This window comes from Pseudonaja textilis, chromosome 3 (genome assembly GCF_049901715.1).
Source record: "Pseudonaja textilis isolate UNSWEBS1 chromosome 3, rPseTex1.2, whole genome shotgun sequence".
NCBI classification, from domain to species: Eukaryota; Metazoa; Chordata; class Lepidosauria; order Squamata; family Elapidae; genus Pseudonaja; species Pseudonaja textilis.
The window spans coordinates 160,756,915-160,775,048 of record NC_141992.1 but is presented as its reverse complement, the minus strand read 5'-3'; the positions used below and the strand labels follow the sequence as shown (position 1 = coordinate 160,775,048).

General features: G+C 35.4%; 1 protein-coding gene across 2 annotated transcripts in view; it reads left to right on the top strand.

Moving 5' to 3' along the window:
• The window catches only part of ST18 (ST18 C2H2C-type zinc finger transcription factor), a 147,686-nt gene that overhangs the window by 35,765 nt on the left and 93,787 nt on the right, over positions 1-18,134 (top strand). For both annotated transcript variants that reach the window (XR_015743197.1, XM_026699138.2), the window contains exon 2: positions 11,364-11,470. The gene's annotated coding sequence lies outside the window, so the exon portion shown is untranslated. The remainder of the gene's footprint in view (positions 1-11,363; positions 11,471-18,134) is intronic.

The following is an 18,134-nucleotide window of genomic DNA, read 5'->3' as shown; positions in this document are numbered from 1 at the left end:
AATCGTGCCCCTGGTTATATACCGCTTCACAGTGCTTCACAGCCCTCTCTAAGCGGTTTAGTGTCAGCATATTGCCTCCAAATGCCTATAAAGAAAAACAGGAGAGAGAACTGCTTGGCATAGGAAACCACTTTGCAAATAAGAGACTTGGCCTTGCCCTCACCAACATCATCAAAGAACAGAGAAGGCTGATATATTTGCAGAGATCTGCAGAGACTGCTACACAGCCACTTGGGCGTTGGCATGACCATTATCTCAACTTCCTATCTGGCCCTTCAACAAGAGACTATATTCAATTTGAACTACTAATTACTTACCAGAGTAACTAGTTACTATAAAAGAAAAGTCAAGATGTCAATCATTTGGTGATGGAGTTAAATCCAATTTGATGGCATTCAATAAACCAGTTACTTACAGCAAAGGTGGCTATAGAAGAAATGTACAGATTCTGCCTGGCTGTTCTCAAAGTAGAGTACTATGGTCTCTATGTTAGTGTAAGGATGGAAAGCTTGTGGCCTTCCACTACTGAGCATCTCCTCCCAGCCTTGGCCAGAATGGCCTATGAATGTGAGATTATACATACTTTACCCATTTTAAGAGTTTAGCATAATGGGAAGTCCTATTCATACGCCATGGGCCATCAGTTAATCAAGGTTAGTGTAGGCTATTAGGCCAGGCCCCTCCCACCCTCCAACAAATAGAATATTTCATTCATAGATGTGCAAGTCCTTGAAGTCCATATAGACAACTTCTTCCCATCTTCGCAGCAGATAAACAGAAATCCTATGCTACCTGTAGTAGCAGTCTAATCTAGAGTAAATTGCATCATATATTGCAGCAAGACTTTACAAAGATTTACAGTTCCCACTCATGAGAGGCAGATGGTAGCCTACAAATAGTACAAGAATTGTAAATAGTACAAATACATAGCTTGGAATGATCAACATTCAGGTGAATCAGAATACTTACATGTGTAAAGAAAGAAAGTTAGTTTATCTGGACTGCAAATTCAGAATGTTCTGTACTTCTATTCTTCCTTCTAGTGGTCATCTGAATTTTTGCAAGCCTAAATATAATAATCCTAGTACAGCACAAATTAGTAGAATAGTTATAATAGTCACTGTTCCAGATACTGTCTTTCTGAAATAACTGAGATATAATAGAAGCAAATTGCAGATCTTTTCCCCCCCCCAAAATTGCAATCTACTCCGGAATATGTTCTGATCATTTAAACATTCTGTAATAGTAAAGCTTAAAACAAGTTGTAAAATTCTAAAAACAGAATTAGAACACTCTAAACACGTTCATGTTATCTGATAGTAATTATAGTAGCATTACTTAATACCCAAACATAATAATAATAATAATAATAATAATAATAATAATAATAATAATAATAATAATAATAATATAAATTGTAATGTGTAATTTGGGTTTATGACCCCAAAGCTTTATAACAGTCAATAGTTAACTGGCCATACAGAAAAAATAAACAGGATGTGGCATAATAATGCATAAATGGCATGTGATCACAATCATTTCTTCACGAACATTATGATATGTTACAATATCTGTAGCAGCCTCTTTGAATCTGCACTCTTCAGACGTGATGTGATTTCAACTCCTGGAAGTCCTCAAATACCCAGCTTCTTCTTTGCTACTAGTTATGAATAGATGGCAACACCGTTATTAGAATTAAAAAGGATAAACATTCAAAGGTTTTGCAATGTATTTGATGTTTTTTTTTAATTTACATGGTGTCTTTTGTCCAGGTGTTTAAGGAATTATGAATAGCACTATTTTCTCTTATTTTATTTAAACCACAATCCCATGGGGTAGTTTTGAAATAAGATAGCTTCCAGGGCTGGATGTGGATTTGAACTTGGGTCTCACTGGATTTTAGTCCAAACTCCAAGGGCTACACTACATGCTCTCCTAACTTAAGGGGCATTGATGCCTTCATAACAAAGCTGACTTTCTGCAAACTACTTTTGTAATAACTGCATAGTGAATTGCTAATGCAAGGTCACATTGTTATAAAGCTCTTTTGTTTCAAATTTAAATCCATAAAGACCAGCAATGAAATACTACTTTTAACTTATTATCTATTTAGTTGACCTAAAGCTGTAATGGCGAACCGCAGAGCCATTTGTACAGGCACGCGAGCCCCAGCCCAACCTACCTGCACTGCACATGCGTGTACCTCCCAGTGGATTTTCAGCCCATTCGAGGCAGTTTTTGCCATCCCGGAGACTTGAGGGAAGCCTCTGCAGCCTCAGGAGGCTGAAAAACGGGCCTTCCAGAAATACTGGTAGTGCCGAAATGGGCCCATTTTCAGCCTCTTGATGCTGCAGAGGCTTCCGTTGAGCATCTGGGAGGGCCAAAATGGCCTCAAACAGGCTCCAGAGGTCTTCCAGAGGCTGAAAATGGGCACTTCTGGTATTTTCAAAGGACCCGTATTTCAGCCTCCTGAGGCTGCAGAGGCTTCTCTCGAGCCTCCGGGAGGGCAAAAATGGCCTCAAATGGACCAAAAATCAGCTGGGAAGCACATGCATGCACAGTGCAGGTAAGGGAGTGGGGTGGGGATGTTGTGCATGCATGCTCAGGGGGGATGGGGCAAATTGCATTGTGGGTGCTGGCACACACACGCTTTTGGCACACCACAACAAAAAAGGTTCACCATCACTGACCTAAAGGTTCTGATACAGAATATATATAGGCATAATAATTAAATATACTTTAAGGATGTTGAGTAGAGGTAGGGAAAGTTATGCAGAAGGGATTCTTTGCTTAGTTTCCTAAACAGTGTTCCTTATTTTGTTGTGCCAAATAATCTTCAATAAACTGGAAATAAAGGGAAAAATAAATATATACTTGTCCATGTACAATAGATCCATGGGTCCCAGTGACTGCATGGACACATCTATGCAGTTTTCTTAGCAGCCAGAATTATCCATGCATTTGTGTCAAAATTTGTAAGACTGCAGGTGTGATGTTGCAATCAAAGCCTCAGCCTTTTTGTAGGCCTGGCACCACACCCACCATCTTACAAATTTTGACTCCTGTTGCAGACATCCATGTTGGCAAACTGTACAGAAGTTATTTTCTAACAGCCCAGCAAAGCCAATTGTCCTGGTAGTTCCTGGTGATCTCTGGTTCATATTTAAAAACTCAATGCTGAATATATGCTAATCACAGCTTTGGAGGCAAAAACAACCACATCCTTTCCCTTCCCCTTTCCCTTCCTTGACTAAACTACTGGCAAGCAATCCTCCAAAGGGATGTTTTTTTAAAAAAGTCTGCATAAAATACCTGGGATATCACATGGTGGTTATCAAGCGATGACATGCAGATGTGAACTCCACTTTTAATTAGGCTACAGCCTGAGATGCAGAGCATTCCTAAAATGTTTACACACAGCTTGCAGACTTTATCAGCACACTATTTCCTTCGAGACCTTTTGATCTAGATTTCTTTCTCATGGGCAAGCAGCAGTACCATTCTGATTGTTTGTGCTGTACTCTGGCCAGCCCACTAACACCCAAGACAGCAATAAGAGAGTGCATGTTAAAGTGCTCTGAGATAAATATAAACAGCTTAGGAGCAGTCTGCAGTGAACAGTAGCCCAGACCAATTTGATTTCTCTAATTGTAACCCAACTGCCGCAAATATATAGCCAGAGCACAAGGTATAGCATTTCTTTATCAACTTGTTGAGGGGAGGAATTTTTGAAGGCTTTCTCCTTAGTGGAAATATCTACTTAGAATACATGAACAAGTTGTATGCAGGGGTCTCCAAACTTGACAACTTTAAGACTTGTGGACTTCAACTCCCAGAATTCCCCAGCCAGCACAAAGTTGCCAAGTTTGGAGACCTGTAGAGCCTGATCCTGTGCTAACCTTCTTCTGATTATTTTGTTACACGCATAACTTGCTTTCATGAGAGAGCATTCCAATATGTGATCTCCAATTAAAAGTACACAGAAAGCTTTCACAAGTGAAATATAAGGGCGTATGAAGAATGTTATCTTAGTAGAAAGCTTTGTCAGTTTGTGAATACCTATAAGCATTTGTGCAGAACTGGTACAAAGAGGTGAATGTTTGAAAAAGAGCAATAGGGGTCATATTATTTATTAGAGTTTTATCCTACCTTTATTTTGACCAGACAACTTGGGCTACAAACAACAACACCTCTGTCAGTTTGTTGTGCTGAAAAAGGTTGTCTGGCCCAAATTCAACCAGCTTCATTGATTCCTATGGATACCAGAGTTTTCCTGGTTTCTAACTTTGTATCTTTAACCATTACACCATGCTGTCACTCTATTAATATATTACTCTCTTGTATTCATTGACTGATCCTAAAATATAAAACATTTAGTATCTAAAATATTTTCCTTCCTTCTTTCCATTATTACTATATCTAAAATCTTTACTTCCTAATTCCTATCGTGATAAATGCAAGCATGAATCAGAGGTGGCCAAGTTTCCCCCAATGATCATAAATGTTTTTTATGAATATGGGGGGGATGGAGAAGTGAATAGAATGAAGTTGTGGAAAAGATTCTTGAGATAATTGGTTTATCAGGAGGAAAATACATTTCAAGAGGAGGTACTTCCAATTTTCATAGAGAAACAAAAGGACGATAGTGTAATAGACAACATGTGAATGAAAAAGAAAGCATAAAAAACATCATTGGATATCTATATCTATATATCTATCTCTAATATCTCCAATATCTCATATACATGACTGGATCATAAACAATCCAATATTGGTGAAATTATATGAAGTCTAAACTTTCAAATGTTCAACTACAGATTGGCCATCCCACCTGTTTCATTGGATATACTGTAATAATGACAATACATACAATAGTCCGGTAGAACTTTTGCTGGGCATTATAGACAATAATTAAATAAATGGATTACTTGTATCACTAGGTAAAAGCTAGATTTTATGTTAGCTGTGTTAGTTATGTTACTTTTTAAAATGAATAGTTCAGGCAGTCACAGTACATAAATATATTTCATTTTAAAAATATTAATTAATCCAAAATAACCACTTGAAAATCAGATGCTTTTTCAGGAATGTGTTGCTAAAATGACAAGAGAGGGGAATTCCATCTGCTGCTAAAGAAACTTCTTCAAAGCCCTTTCTTAGCAAGTTAACTGTTAATATTGGTCCATGCATGTCTCCTAAGAAGCCATACAATTTGAAATGGCTGAACTTCCAATCCGTTTGTAATCGATCTCCTGATGTTAAGTGACGTAAAGGGCTTAGAAAATCCCAGTAGTTCCCCAATATTTTCCCAAGCTCTTTTTGCAACATCTCTACTTCTGTCGGAAATCCAGCACATTGTGCAGTCAATCTGCACAGTTACACCCTCCCCAGTGCAGTTTCCTAAGTAGATCTCAGCTGTGCTGCCTTAACTCTCAGTCCCTTAGGAAGCAAGAGACAGCAGATGGGGTTAGGGCAGAGGGTGATGCTTCTGACAGTAAACGGCCCGGTTCTTGAGTTGAAGCTGTGAGCATCAGGAAGCACCTTGTCCCTGGAGGACTCACCATTGAAGAAAGTTAAAAATGAGCCTTTTGAGAAATGTTATTAAAAGTAGTAAAATTCACAATTGTGCAGATGATGTGCTGGCGTGTGGTTATTCGGATGCTAATGAGTTTGACATTAGGGAACTCCAAGGGTTTACAGCTACTCCCTCATGTGATTTAGAGCTTTATTGGCAATCTTTGGAAAAAATAAGTGGAAACTGTATTGGTAATAAATATAGAACCTGATGGAGCATTAGAGAGTAAGGAAGCGGTGTGCGTGTGGTGGTGGTGTAGGGAAAACTGCTAAATTTGAGGATGTTGAAAGAGTTCATCTTTTATTTTAGAATAATGTATTACAAACAAAAGGACTGAAACAGGTGCAAAGTGCCTCTTGTAAGAAGCTAGATTAGTAAATTCAAATGTTATCAGGGTACACAACCTACTTTTCTAGTAGTGTGTCTATTATAAAATTAACATGCTTTTAGTTATTGGGATCCTTTATTTCCTGTCTTCCATCATGCTGTTTTCTTTTTTTGCTGTAACACTTACCCTACTCTGTCTGACACAATCAAATTTGGAAAAGAACCTTAACTCAACTTATGCCTCGGTCTATGCGCCTCTACCTCTTATCGATATAAATATTACAAACAGTATTTTCAGTTTCAACAGGAGATAATCAAACAATTATAGATGAATTGTTTTTATTAAATATTAAAATAATATGCATCAAAAATAATCTTATACCATGAAGACATTGGTGGTACCTTAATTCCAGATGTGCCATAGGATAGATCTCCAAAGTGATGGTGTTGGTAGGAAAATTTGTAATGTCCACCAATTGTGGAAATTCTAGCTGCTCATTACAGCCCTGACTGTCAGTCATGTTTGAAAATAGCCTTTCCAAAAAAAAAACAACAACAAGGAGCTAAAATGGGATATGGATAGAAAAAGGAATTTAAATGCTTCTTTCCTTTCTTCAGTTTGCTTTTTAAACAAACGTTTAAAGAAACAAATCATCAGACTTATAACTGGATATTCTGGCAAAAGATACTTTGTTCATTGTTAATTCCAAAAGACCATTGAACTGAATATTCTTTCTAAATGCTGTGATAAAAGATGTTGGGTTTTTGTTTTGTTTTTTGCAATCTAGGACGTTCAAAGGCATTCTTTCAACGAAGCATACAAATATAGTTTAAACATCTAACATATTTTTAAAATAAAGGTGAATGGATACAATCCATCACAAACTTTATTTGTATGATAGAAATGTTCTAATGTTCTCACTGAAATTATAAGAATAGCTGCATGCACTGGGATTCAGTGATATTCTTATCCAATCAAGATCACCTACAAAATATTTAAAGAGAAGGGGACTGTGATAGAATATTTATATTATCAAACTGCATTTTTAAGAAACCACTCAATGAGTGCAATTTTTCAGACAGTGGGAATAGCAGTAATTTCTGAACAAGCAACTTTTCCTCTGTTTAATCATTAGATTGTTAGAGCAGTTTGAAGTCAAAGGAAAAAGCATGATTTGGAGCTTTCTTTATTTTCTTTACCATAACTATCCTTGAATGGATTGCAATATAGATACTAATCTAATCTTATGAGTCAACTTAATTGTAGTGACAGAAATACTGATGTATGATAGGTTGACTGACAAGTAGGCAAACAGGCAGGCAAGATGTTTCCTATTTCTGTGGAATGAGGCCACCCAATTGGCTCCGATCTTCAAACTATAACAAGGTTTCTCAACTTGGGCAACTTGAAGATGTATAGCTTCAACTCCCAGAATTCCTCAGCAAGCTTAGGGAATTCTGTACCAGACCTCTTCAAATTGTCAAAGTTGAGAAACAGTGAACAATGAATATTCGACACTTTTTTCATCGTGTCTTTCCTTTACGCTGAAGCTGCAACTGTGTAACATTCTAGACTATGGAATGCTCAAGACTAAGTAGCATTCATGTTCCTGAGTAAATTGTCAAGACATATTAAAGGATATTAATGAGCCAAGGTTCTAAAATTCATTTTTTAACTGTCCAGTTTTACTTGTAGAAAAAGATATGCGTACAGGGATGTTGCAATCCAGTGTATACTATGTGTGGTGTAAATGTTTTAAATATTTTTTTAAGATGATTTTTAAAAATGGTATTGATTTCTAAGTGGAATTATGCACAAGGCACCTTGCATGCCAGCACTGACATTAATGCTAGGGCACTATCCTTTTGGGACCTTTGATCTGGTAGAACAATATTTAAAAATTACTTACACACATACATGTGTGTGTGTGTGTGTGTGTGTGTGTGTGTGTAGTAGGAATGGAGATTTTACACTATCCTTCCCCTGCCATGCCCACAGAATGAGTAGCAAAAACCATTGAATCCCACCACTGGTGTGTATGTCCATTACAAATCAATCCTCTGGAAATGAATGTCTCTTTTGCTGAAATCTATGAACTGTAATCTATCACTCTGATTCAGACTTTTCAACAACCTAATTCTATGCAGGCAGCCACCCAGGTCAAAACTAAATTTTGTTTTTAATTCAGGTTTTAACTCCTGTCATGTAATATTTATTCATTCAATGACCAGCAGCATAAAACAGTCAAAAATGAATGGAAGATACTAAGCAGAATCAGAATCAAAATAAGGCAAATGAGCACAAGTATACATTGACCAGGGTTAAGTAAATCAAATGCAGAGTACTTTGAACATCCCTATTAAAACTCTATTGTATTTGTTCACATACACACTAATAAATCCTACATATTTATACAGCAAAATATATATCCACCAAAAATTACTAATGTGCAACCGAACAAAATATTAGTGAAAATAAGAGTCATTACTTCTTTATTCAGTTTTGCCTTACTTTCATTGTAGTAACACAAAAAATTGTCTACTTTATGAGTAATGGCAAGATTTAAGCCCTACAGAAGTCATGTAAAAATTATATGATGTCTCTAGGAATCACTCTATTATGGGGAAGATGTATATTGATCTAATAGCCCCATGGTATTTGTAGCATAATAAAACATGTGAGATGTTTTCAACTTCCTTGTTACCACTTGTACATATTCATTCTGCTATGAGGATTTTATTATACCAGCCTTGCTGATATAGTGCTTAAATCTACCTCTAAAAATTCTATTTGATCTTAGGGAAGGTTGGATCTTTCAGATACCTTGCTGATTCCCATATACCCCATCTTATCCCATTTCTATTATGTAGAGGTATCCTTTTGACTTCTAATTGGAACTCCATATTTCTTATTCTGTTGAAAACCAATTGTTTGGATTGATCATAGCCTAATCAGATTGAAAACAATGGAGAAAGCCCATACAATGCCAGCTTGTGTTTCCAGAGAGAGTAGAAGTTATTTATCAGAACTATGGAAGAAAGACCAGCTGGAAAGAATTGAATTTTCAGCCAGAAGGTTATCATCATCTTCCAGGCCCAATCATGAATTTGAGGCATTCCCAGTTTTTAATTCAAATTTGTATGTAGGTCAGAACTTGTATTTAAAACAGATTGTCTATAGCAGACATTGTTGTCCTTCTTCAAGCTGACGAACTATTGAATGGACTCAGGAACTGCTGAAAACTGTTGGGAAAAGGCTGTAAATTAAAAGTGTCTGGCTTCAGCAGTTCCTGAAAGCACTGAGTGGCTTCAGAAGTTTGTCAGCTTAAGGAAGGACAACACCATCTGCCACTTTTAGTAATAGGCCAGTTCATATCTAAGGTTTATTCTTAAGTCAGACATTTGTAACCCAAGGTCTTTCTGTAAAAAAGAAAAGTGACTGTCCAAACTCACTTAAGATGCCATTAGAGGCCAAGGGAAGACTATACCTTGGTTCTCCCTGCTTCTAGATTACACATTAACCAGTATTATATATATGCTTTTCTTCTTATATTTTACACTTCTTTGCTTAAATTATAAACAGATGACAGGGTAAGAATTAAACCATTGCAGTTCTTTCAGCTGGAGAAAACCATTAGCAAACCCATTGTGTTTTCTCAGTTTATATTGTATAATGATTGACTTATAAGCCTCCCATATTATCTATTCAATGTTATTCAATATTACAGTAATAATAATGAAATTTCTATAATACTTTCCAAGTATATTTTCATGCAGTATATATATTATATAAGAAATTAATCCTTGAAGAGAGATTTATTTTCAGTTGCACTATAGATACATATTTTTGAAACAAAACTTTAGAATAGATGTACAACTCTGATTTTTCAACTATATTTTTCCACTATGTTTATCCTGTCCCTTTGTCTGAGAAAGCACAGGAGATATATTACTCTCATATATTTATATTTCTACAAATAATAACAAATCATGTTAATACTGTAATGCGAATTCCACTCCTTGTTTCACTCATTACATCATATGCAAAAATATAAGGGATGAAACTTTCATCATGACATAAACTTGCACGGTTTGCAAAAGCTTTATTTGATGTGGATGCCCAAGTTTGTTTATTGAAGATAATTTTTTATGATATGGCACATGATGTGGTCTGAGAACACACAAAGTTTCACAGATTTGTACTCTGTGGAATCTTCTTATCTTTAGTTCACATTGTCAATATTGTACTTAATATTAAACTACAAATTCTAAATAAAGATCTGTGTAATTCAACTCCAAACAAAGTTGTCTATTTATTACATTTATTGTCATACATACATACATACATACATACATACATACATACATACCAGAGGTAGTATTCAGCAGGTTCTGACCAGTTCTGGAGAACCGGTAGCAGAAATTTTGAGTAGTTCAGAAAACCGGCAAATACCACTTTTGCCTGGAGATTTTACAGTATCCTTCCCCTGCCACACCCACCAAGCCACGCCCACAGCAAAAAAATTTGAATCCCACCACTCATACATACATACATACATGGAATTATGATATAATATATATATAATATATATAGGAAACTACCAAATGTATGCTATGAATTATATCATAATTCATAGCATACATTTGGTAGTTTCCTTTGATAACACCAAACAATAAAATATGTAAAATATATTCTCTGATTAGAAAAATCCAGTTTCATTTTTTTCCTCCATCTCAAGTACAAAATCCAAAAGTTAGATGTAACATTTTATTCGGTTAGAGCAGTTAATGTAGCCATCAATGTTAGTTTCATCAATTCTTTCAGCCATTCATCCATTATGAACATTAGAATATCTTTCCATTTTTGTTCATGAAGCATTTTGCAGGACCCAATCTGGGTTGTTCACTGGGACCAGAGGTTTTGTCTTCCGAGTTTTCAGACTCATGCTGGAGCCCATCTTCAGGGAACTTGTCTCTAGCCATAAAGCACTCTTGCTGCTATCAATATGCATAACAACAAAGTTCCAGATTCCCCACCTCCCAATTCTTTGTCCATTAAGCCTGAAAAAAAAGTCTCTGACTTAATTTTATATTGATTTTAAAAATCTTCTGCAGTAAGATATCTTACCCCAGTATTTTTTTTACTTTATCACATGTCTACCAAAATGGTGAAAACTTCCTTCTTTGCATTTACATTTCTAACATACATTTGAAATAACTTTGTACATCTTTGACAATTTGGGGAATTGTTAAATACCAACTGTACATCACTTTATAAACATTTTCTTTTAGATAATAGTTTAATGTAAATTTTCAACCCTTCCTCCACATGTTTTCCCATTGTTCAAGCATTATATTATACTCCAAATTCTTTGGCCATTGAATCATGCAATGTTTCACACATTCATTGTCCAAATTCAATTTCAGTAACAATTTGTAAACCTTGCATTCTTTCTTACAGAGAATGAATTTGGGGATTATCTGTTAAGTCAAACAAGACATTTTGATCCAAGAGACGGATTTGGTCATTTGGAATTTGCACATAATTTTACTCCGAAGCAAACAAAGGTGGGATAACATTTTTGGTGTTTAGTTTTTGAATGGAAAGTATGTTATCTCATTTGTCAAACTTGTTTCATTTGGACATTTTGTTTGGATTTTAAACTTTTGATTTATTTAGATAATATGATTAGTTAATTCCCAAGGCATCTTTTAAATAATGGAATGGTGCTTCTATTTATTATCCTTTCAGACGAGGCAAGCAGCAATGATATTTTTACATACACATGTATGCCTTTGTATTAAAAACAAGTATTTTCAAATAAATAGATATTGTGAAATACATTCATTACAGATATCCATCACAGCACATTGAAGCTTTTATTCTTTAAAACTAAAAGTTCTTTTATTATATTTATACTCTGCCATTACATTAAGAATCAGTTTTCTTTCTTTTTAAATTTTGTGGTTGTAATGAATTATAGAGAAAATGGATATCCTTGTACTATAAAATCCCAAAGATATTTTTTTATTAAAATATTTTTACTGTATAGCATAAGTTTTGTGGATATTTATTCTGAAAATATAAAGTTAACACCTCCCCACCCTCATAAAGCTGTGACTTTACCCTCTGATGCCTTGGTAAAGCAGACTAATAGAAATCCTTGGCACACAGGAGTTACCTAAGGGAATAATAGAACTATTTGCTGTAATCGTTTGGCAAAAGGACATAAACATATGGCTTTGGTTTATATTCAGTCCTGCCAGTTGTGCAAAGTTGCATGGACGAGGTATACAACAGCAGTGACAACTCCAAAATCAGAAGTGAGAATCAAAATAAATCATCCTCATTAAAGAACCATCCAAGCTTGTCTCTGGTATAACATGTATTCCACTGTTAACCCAGTTTTGAATTTTAGATCCCATTTTGAAAATAGAGATACTATTTTACCATGCTATCATAGAAAGGATTACATGGTGCATAGTCTCAAAATAAAACTCTTTCTGATTTAGGTTTAGTATTTAAACTTGTTTATTCTAGTTTTGGAGAACAGGAATATTGGTACAGTAGTCAGATTCATATCATTTATTTTTCATTTTGAGGGTAAAACAGCATTAATAATAACATGAATAATACTGTATGCAAAAGAAGCTTTCAAAATCCTGAAAGCTATAGAACATCAGAGAAAATACTCTAATTACAGCTTTGATGCTATTGATGTACAGCTGATTCTTTAAAAAAACAAATATAGATAATATTCGAAAGTAACATTCCGTACTGACTTTTTATTTTATTTCATTATTAATAAGTATCTGTTAATATCCAATAATGTGATATTGTTCTTTCCTTAACCTCAAAATTATTAGGTATTATCCACATTTTAATTCTATAGCATGGGGTGTGTATGTGTATAAAATATGAAATGTAATATTCATCCAATTGTAATTAGTTTAATTAGTTTAAGAGTTCTTATAAAAAATTTATTCAGCTTTATTCTTCTCTGCTGGTAATAATTTTGTTTCAATCTACATTTTATAAAACATAATGAAATTGACATGTTGCTTACCAACAAGGCCAATAGTAGTGGACAAATTATTCACAACCTAGTAAGCACCTAGGAATTTGCTTTATACTAAGTTACAATGTGATCTTTGTGTAGACATAGACTTATTATTGTAATGTTAGGTTTTTCTGCTATAACGATAATCCTTGGCCTCTTTCGTAATAGGAAGAGTCATTTGAGATAACAATCCATCAATCTGATTTTCTTCCTTTCCAAGTCTAAATGGATACCAGTTTATCAACTTTCTTACACTAAAGCAGTTCCACTGCAGTCATTAAGCTTATCACCCAAGTCATGAAGTGTGACATCAGGTGACTACCATTTGCAATTTACTGTAGGATTTCCCATTGATTTTGCTTGTCAGAAGCCAGCAGGAAAGTTCACAAATGGTGATCACATGACCCCAGGATGCTGCAAGGGTTAGGGTTAGGGTATACTTTCTCAGTGCCATTAAAAATTTGAATGGTGACTAAACAGGATAGCTGTTAACAGAGGACCACCTGTAAGTACTTAAGGTCCTCTATCACATCATTGAGCTGATCCAAACTTAGTAATATTTAGATTAGACCTACCTCAGTCAATGAGACATTTATCATGATTGTTCAACTCAATGTACTGATTTCAGAAGATCAAATGACATAGTTTTCCAGATGATGGTTTCTGAATTGTCCCAGATGATTTATGAGAATGCAGCAGCTCCTGCCTAGACAGGCAATAAACTGAAAAACTAAGGATATGACTTTCTATCTCTATGTTGTTTCTGTTATTTGGTTCCAATTAAGCTATGTGTTCATATAAATTATTAAAATTGTCAGAATTATCCAAGCTTCAAAACACTTATACGTAAACAGGATGCATTTTGGACCAAGTATTGCTTAATAAAGGGGAAAAATCCTGAGAAATCCAATACCATTGCTATATATTGCTTCTAAACATGGCTCCTACTCTTTGGAATATCTTGCCCCCATCCTCCAGGTGAGATCTGCTCCATTTCTCCTGACCTTCTGTAAGGTCTGAAGACCTGGTACTGCCATTTGGCTTGGGAGAGTATCATAATGGAGGTGGTTGATGGACCAATTGCAGACCCCATCTCACCTTTTGCTCACCCTGTTCCCTCCCTTCCCATATTTTACCATCATTTTAATTATAATTTATAGTTCATTATATTTTATTGTATTACTATTATTTATATTTTTGTATGTTTCATACATATACACAAACTATACACCAGTATAGTTTTATTGCTTTTAACCTTGAAAGCCTTCTAAAGTCACCCTATGGCAAAATGGGCAGCAAACAAATTTAATAAATTAAAAACATAAACATATTGAAAATTTCACTTTAGGCCATTTTATTCATGAAAATTCTTTAACGTTAGAGAAACAGGATGCATTATTTTATCAATTACAAGCAAGGGCTTCAAATTGCAAGGCTCGTTTTAAGGTTCTGATCATAATCTTCATTTTCAGTTTATAAAAGGAATTAATTTAATTTGAGAACATGATGTAGGGCAGGAAACAGTTCAAATTCCTGGTTACTTTACTTGTATGCATGGAGAACAAAATCATTCCGCTGATGCTTACAACTTCTACTTTTTTGTGAATCTCTAACTTATAAAAAGATGGGCAAAAGTTTGGACGCTAACTTTTACTGCATATACGTACTCATATATGTACTTCTATAAAATGCACACTACAAACAGAAATCTAAACAAGAGCTCAGTCAAGTGTGCAGTTTACTTGGGTCTGTGTTTTGATTATCCAGGTTAAAACTGGAAACAATAAAAAAAATAGGCAAATGTTTTAGGTTTAAAAGTTAGACAATCATATTCAGTGGTGCCAAAATCATATATACTTAATTCCTTTAAGTTAAACTGAGTTTAATATTGAAGTTTAAAATGGATGTCAAAAGTTATTTGTAGACAAAACCGTGATTGTTTATGTCTGCTCATATACTCACTCATATATACATACATAGTGATACACTTACTGTCTATTGGTTACTTTGCAGAATTTATGAGGGCTTTGCTTTGCTGTATACTTTTTTTCCTTAATTGCATATGATCTCACTGCATTTTACTCCAAAATATTACAAAATGTTGCTCCCAGAAACTAAGGGCAAAGCATAATATTTTCATTTTAAGATCACATAAAACATTGCCTGTCACTAGTGAATATAAAAGCTCTTTGAAGGCGTTATTAAAATGAAAATCATTAGTCAAATGAACTCTAATGCTCTATTGTGTGAACACATACTTAAAAAAACTCTTGATTAAATCACATATTTTATGTCTGTGGGTGAAATATGCATCCCAATAAGTGTACTTAAGATGGCAGCTTTTAGTAGGATATTGGGAATTACAATGTAAATTCTTCATAAAAGTAATATATAAGCAATAGTGCTTCTTATCTTTTAAGCCTAACAAAATTCCTGGTTCTCACAGTTTTACTTTTCAAATTTCAGATCTGTTATTTTTAATAATCTCATTTTTTTAAAAAAAAATCATGCTATTAAATTAAAAATAAGAGATGCTTATCTGTTTTTCAACTTATGGCTCACATGATATAGTTCAGCTTATTTCAGCTCTGCCTTTTTTCCCCTAAAATTTTTAAAGTGCAGTTCAAAAGAATGCAGATTCAAACTATTACATATTGAACAAAGTTTGGTCAAAGAGAGGAAGGAACTAATTGGAACGTTTGCTTCTTTATGATACATTACAGGTGAAACTGAAAAAATTAGAATATTGTGCAAAAGTTCACTTATTTCAGTATGCAACTTAAAAGGTGAAACTAATATATGAGATAGACTCATTACATGCAATGCAAGATAGTTCAAGCTGTGATTTGTCTTAATTGTGATGATTATGGCTTACAGCTCATGAAAACCCCAAATCCACAATCTCAGAAAATTAGAATATTACATGCAATCAATAAAACAAGGATTGTACATAGACCAATATCGGACCACTGAAAAGTATAAGCATGCATATGTACTCAGTACTTGCTTTGGGCCCCTTTTGCAGCAATTACTGCCTCAATGTGGCGTGGCATGGAAGCTATCAGCCTGTGGCACTGCTGAGGTGTTATAGAAGACCAGGATGCTTCAGTAGTGGCCTTCAGCTCTTCTGCATTGTTTGGTCTCATGTCTCTCATCTTTCTCTTGGCAATGTCCCATAGATTCTCTATGGGGTTCAGGTCAGGCGAGTTTGCTGGCCAATCAAGCACAGTAATCCCACGGTCATTGGACCAGGTTTTGGTGCTTTTGGCAATGTGGGCAGGTGGCAAATGAAGTCAGCATCCCCATAAAGTTCGTCTGTGGAAGGAAGCATGAAGTGCTCCAAAATCTCCTGGTAGATGGCTTCGTTGACTCTGGACTTAATGAAGCACAGTGGACCAATACCAGCAGATGACATGGCTCCCCAAATCAACATAGACTTTGGAAACTTCTCACTGGACTTCAAGCCTCTTGCAGTGTGTGCCTCTCCATTCTTCCTCCAGACTCTGGGTCCTTGGTTTCCAAAGGAGATGCAAAAGGTTGCTCTCATCGGAAAAGGACTTTGGACCACTGAGCAACAGACCAGTTCTGTTTTTCTTTAGCCCAGGTAAGACGCTTCTGATGTTGTTTGTTGTTCAGGAGCAGCTTGACAGAGGAATACGACATATGAAGCCCATGTCCAGGATCCGTCTGTGTGTGGTGGCTCTTGATGCACTGACTCGAGCCTCAGTGCACTCCTTGTGAAAGTCCCCAACACTTTTGAATGGGCTTTTCCTGACAATCCTCTCCAGGCTGTGGTCATCCCTGCTGCTTGTGCACCTTTTTCTTCCACACTTTTCCCTTCCACATAACTTTCTATTAATGTGCTTTGGGAACATCCAACTTCTTTTGCAATTACCTTTTGAGGCTTTCCCTCCTTATGGAGGGTGTCAATGATGGTTTTCTGCACAACTGTAAGGTCAGCAGTCTTTCCCATGATTGTGATTCCTACTGAACCAGACTGAGAGACCATTTAAAGGCTCAGGAACCCTTTGAGGTGTTATGGCTTAATTAGCTGATTAGAGTGGGACACTTTGAGCCTAGAATATCCAACCTTTTCCCAATATTCTAATTTTCTGAGATTGTGGATTTGGGGTTTTCATGAGCTGTAAACCATAATCATCTCAATTATGACAAATCACAGCTTGAACTATCTTGCTTTGCATGTAATGAGTCTATCTCATATATTAGTTTCACCTTTTAAGTTGCATTACTGAAATAAATGAACTTTTGCACAATATTCTAATTTTTTGAGTTTCACCTGTATTGTTTCATTTGGATGACTCCAATCCAGTTAGCCTTTTGTAAGATATCAAGAACCTGGATGTTACTTCAGGCATTTGGGCATTAGAGTTAGGGTTATTATGTGAGCTATGCTGATTTGTTTTGTCTTCCTATGAGTTGGGATTATTTTTGTGTTACAGCCTACTAAATTTTTTCTAACTTTTCTATGCCATTCAGAGTTACTTTTCTACAATGGGTAACCATATGCTCTGTGTGTGTATGTGTGTGTAGCAAGCAAGTTTTTAGCGGACTATTACATGAAGCAAAGAGGCATAAGAAAACCAAACGATGGAACTGCTTTGCCATAACTCTTCTGCCTTCTTATCACCAAGCTGTTTCTTTTCAAACTGCAGATGTTTGATGTTTTGTTAGAGTCAATTAATCAAACACTCTGCACATGGAAAACTAAAAACCAAGAATAAGAATAGACTTCAATCTCAGTAAAAATATTTACTACTGGTACAATAGAGAAAGGATACCTTTTCTCTATGGTCAGATGAATTGAAAACATACACAAGTCTTGTTGATCTGATGGTATAAAGCAATTTAGACAAGGCTTTGAAGAAGATATGAAAGAACTATTAGAGTGATTTGCAAAAAAGATTACACAAAATAAGGACTGAAACAAGAAAAAGAAAGTCAAATCTGCATTGATTTTGCTTTAAATAAGGTGGAGCAGAGAGAAATTTGGAAATTTCATGAGTATGTTTTAAAACCCCACAACAATCAAATAGCATTGCTGGAATATCTTCAGGGTCTGTGTGTATGTATGTGTACCTGTATTTGTGTGCCTTTTGGCTTCTGGCAACTGTCTAGACTAGACCTTGAAGTTTTCTTGACAAGATTTTTCA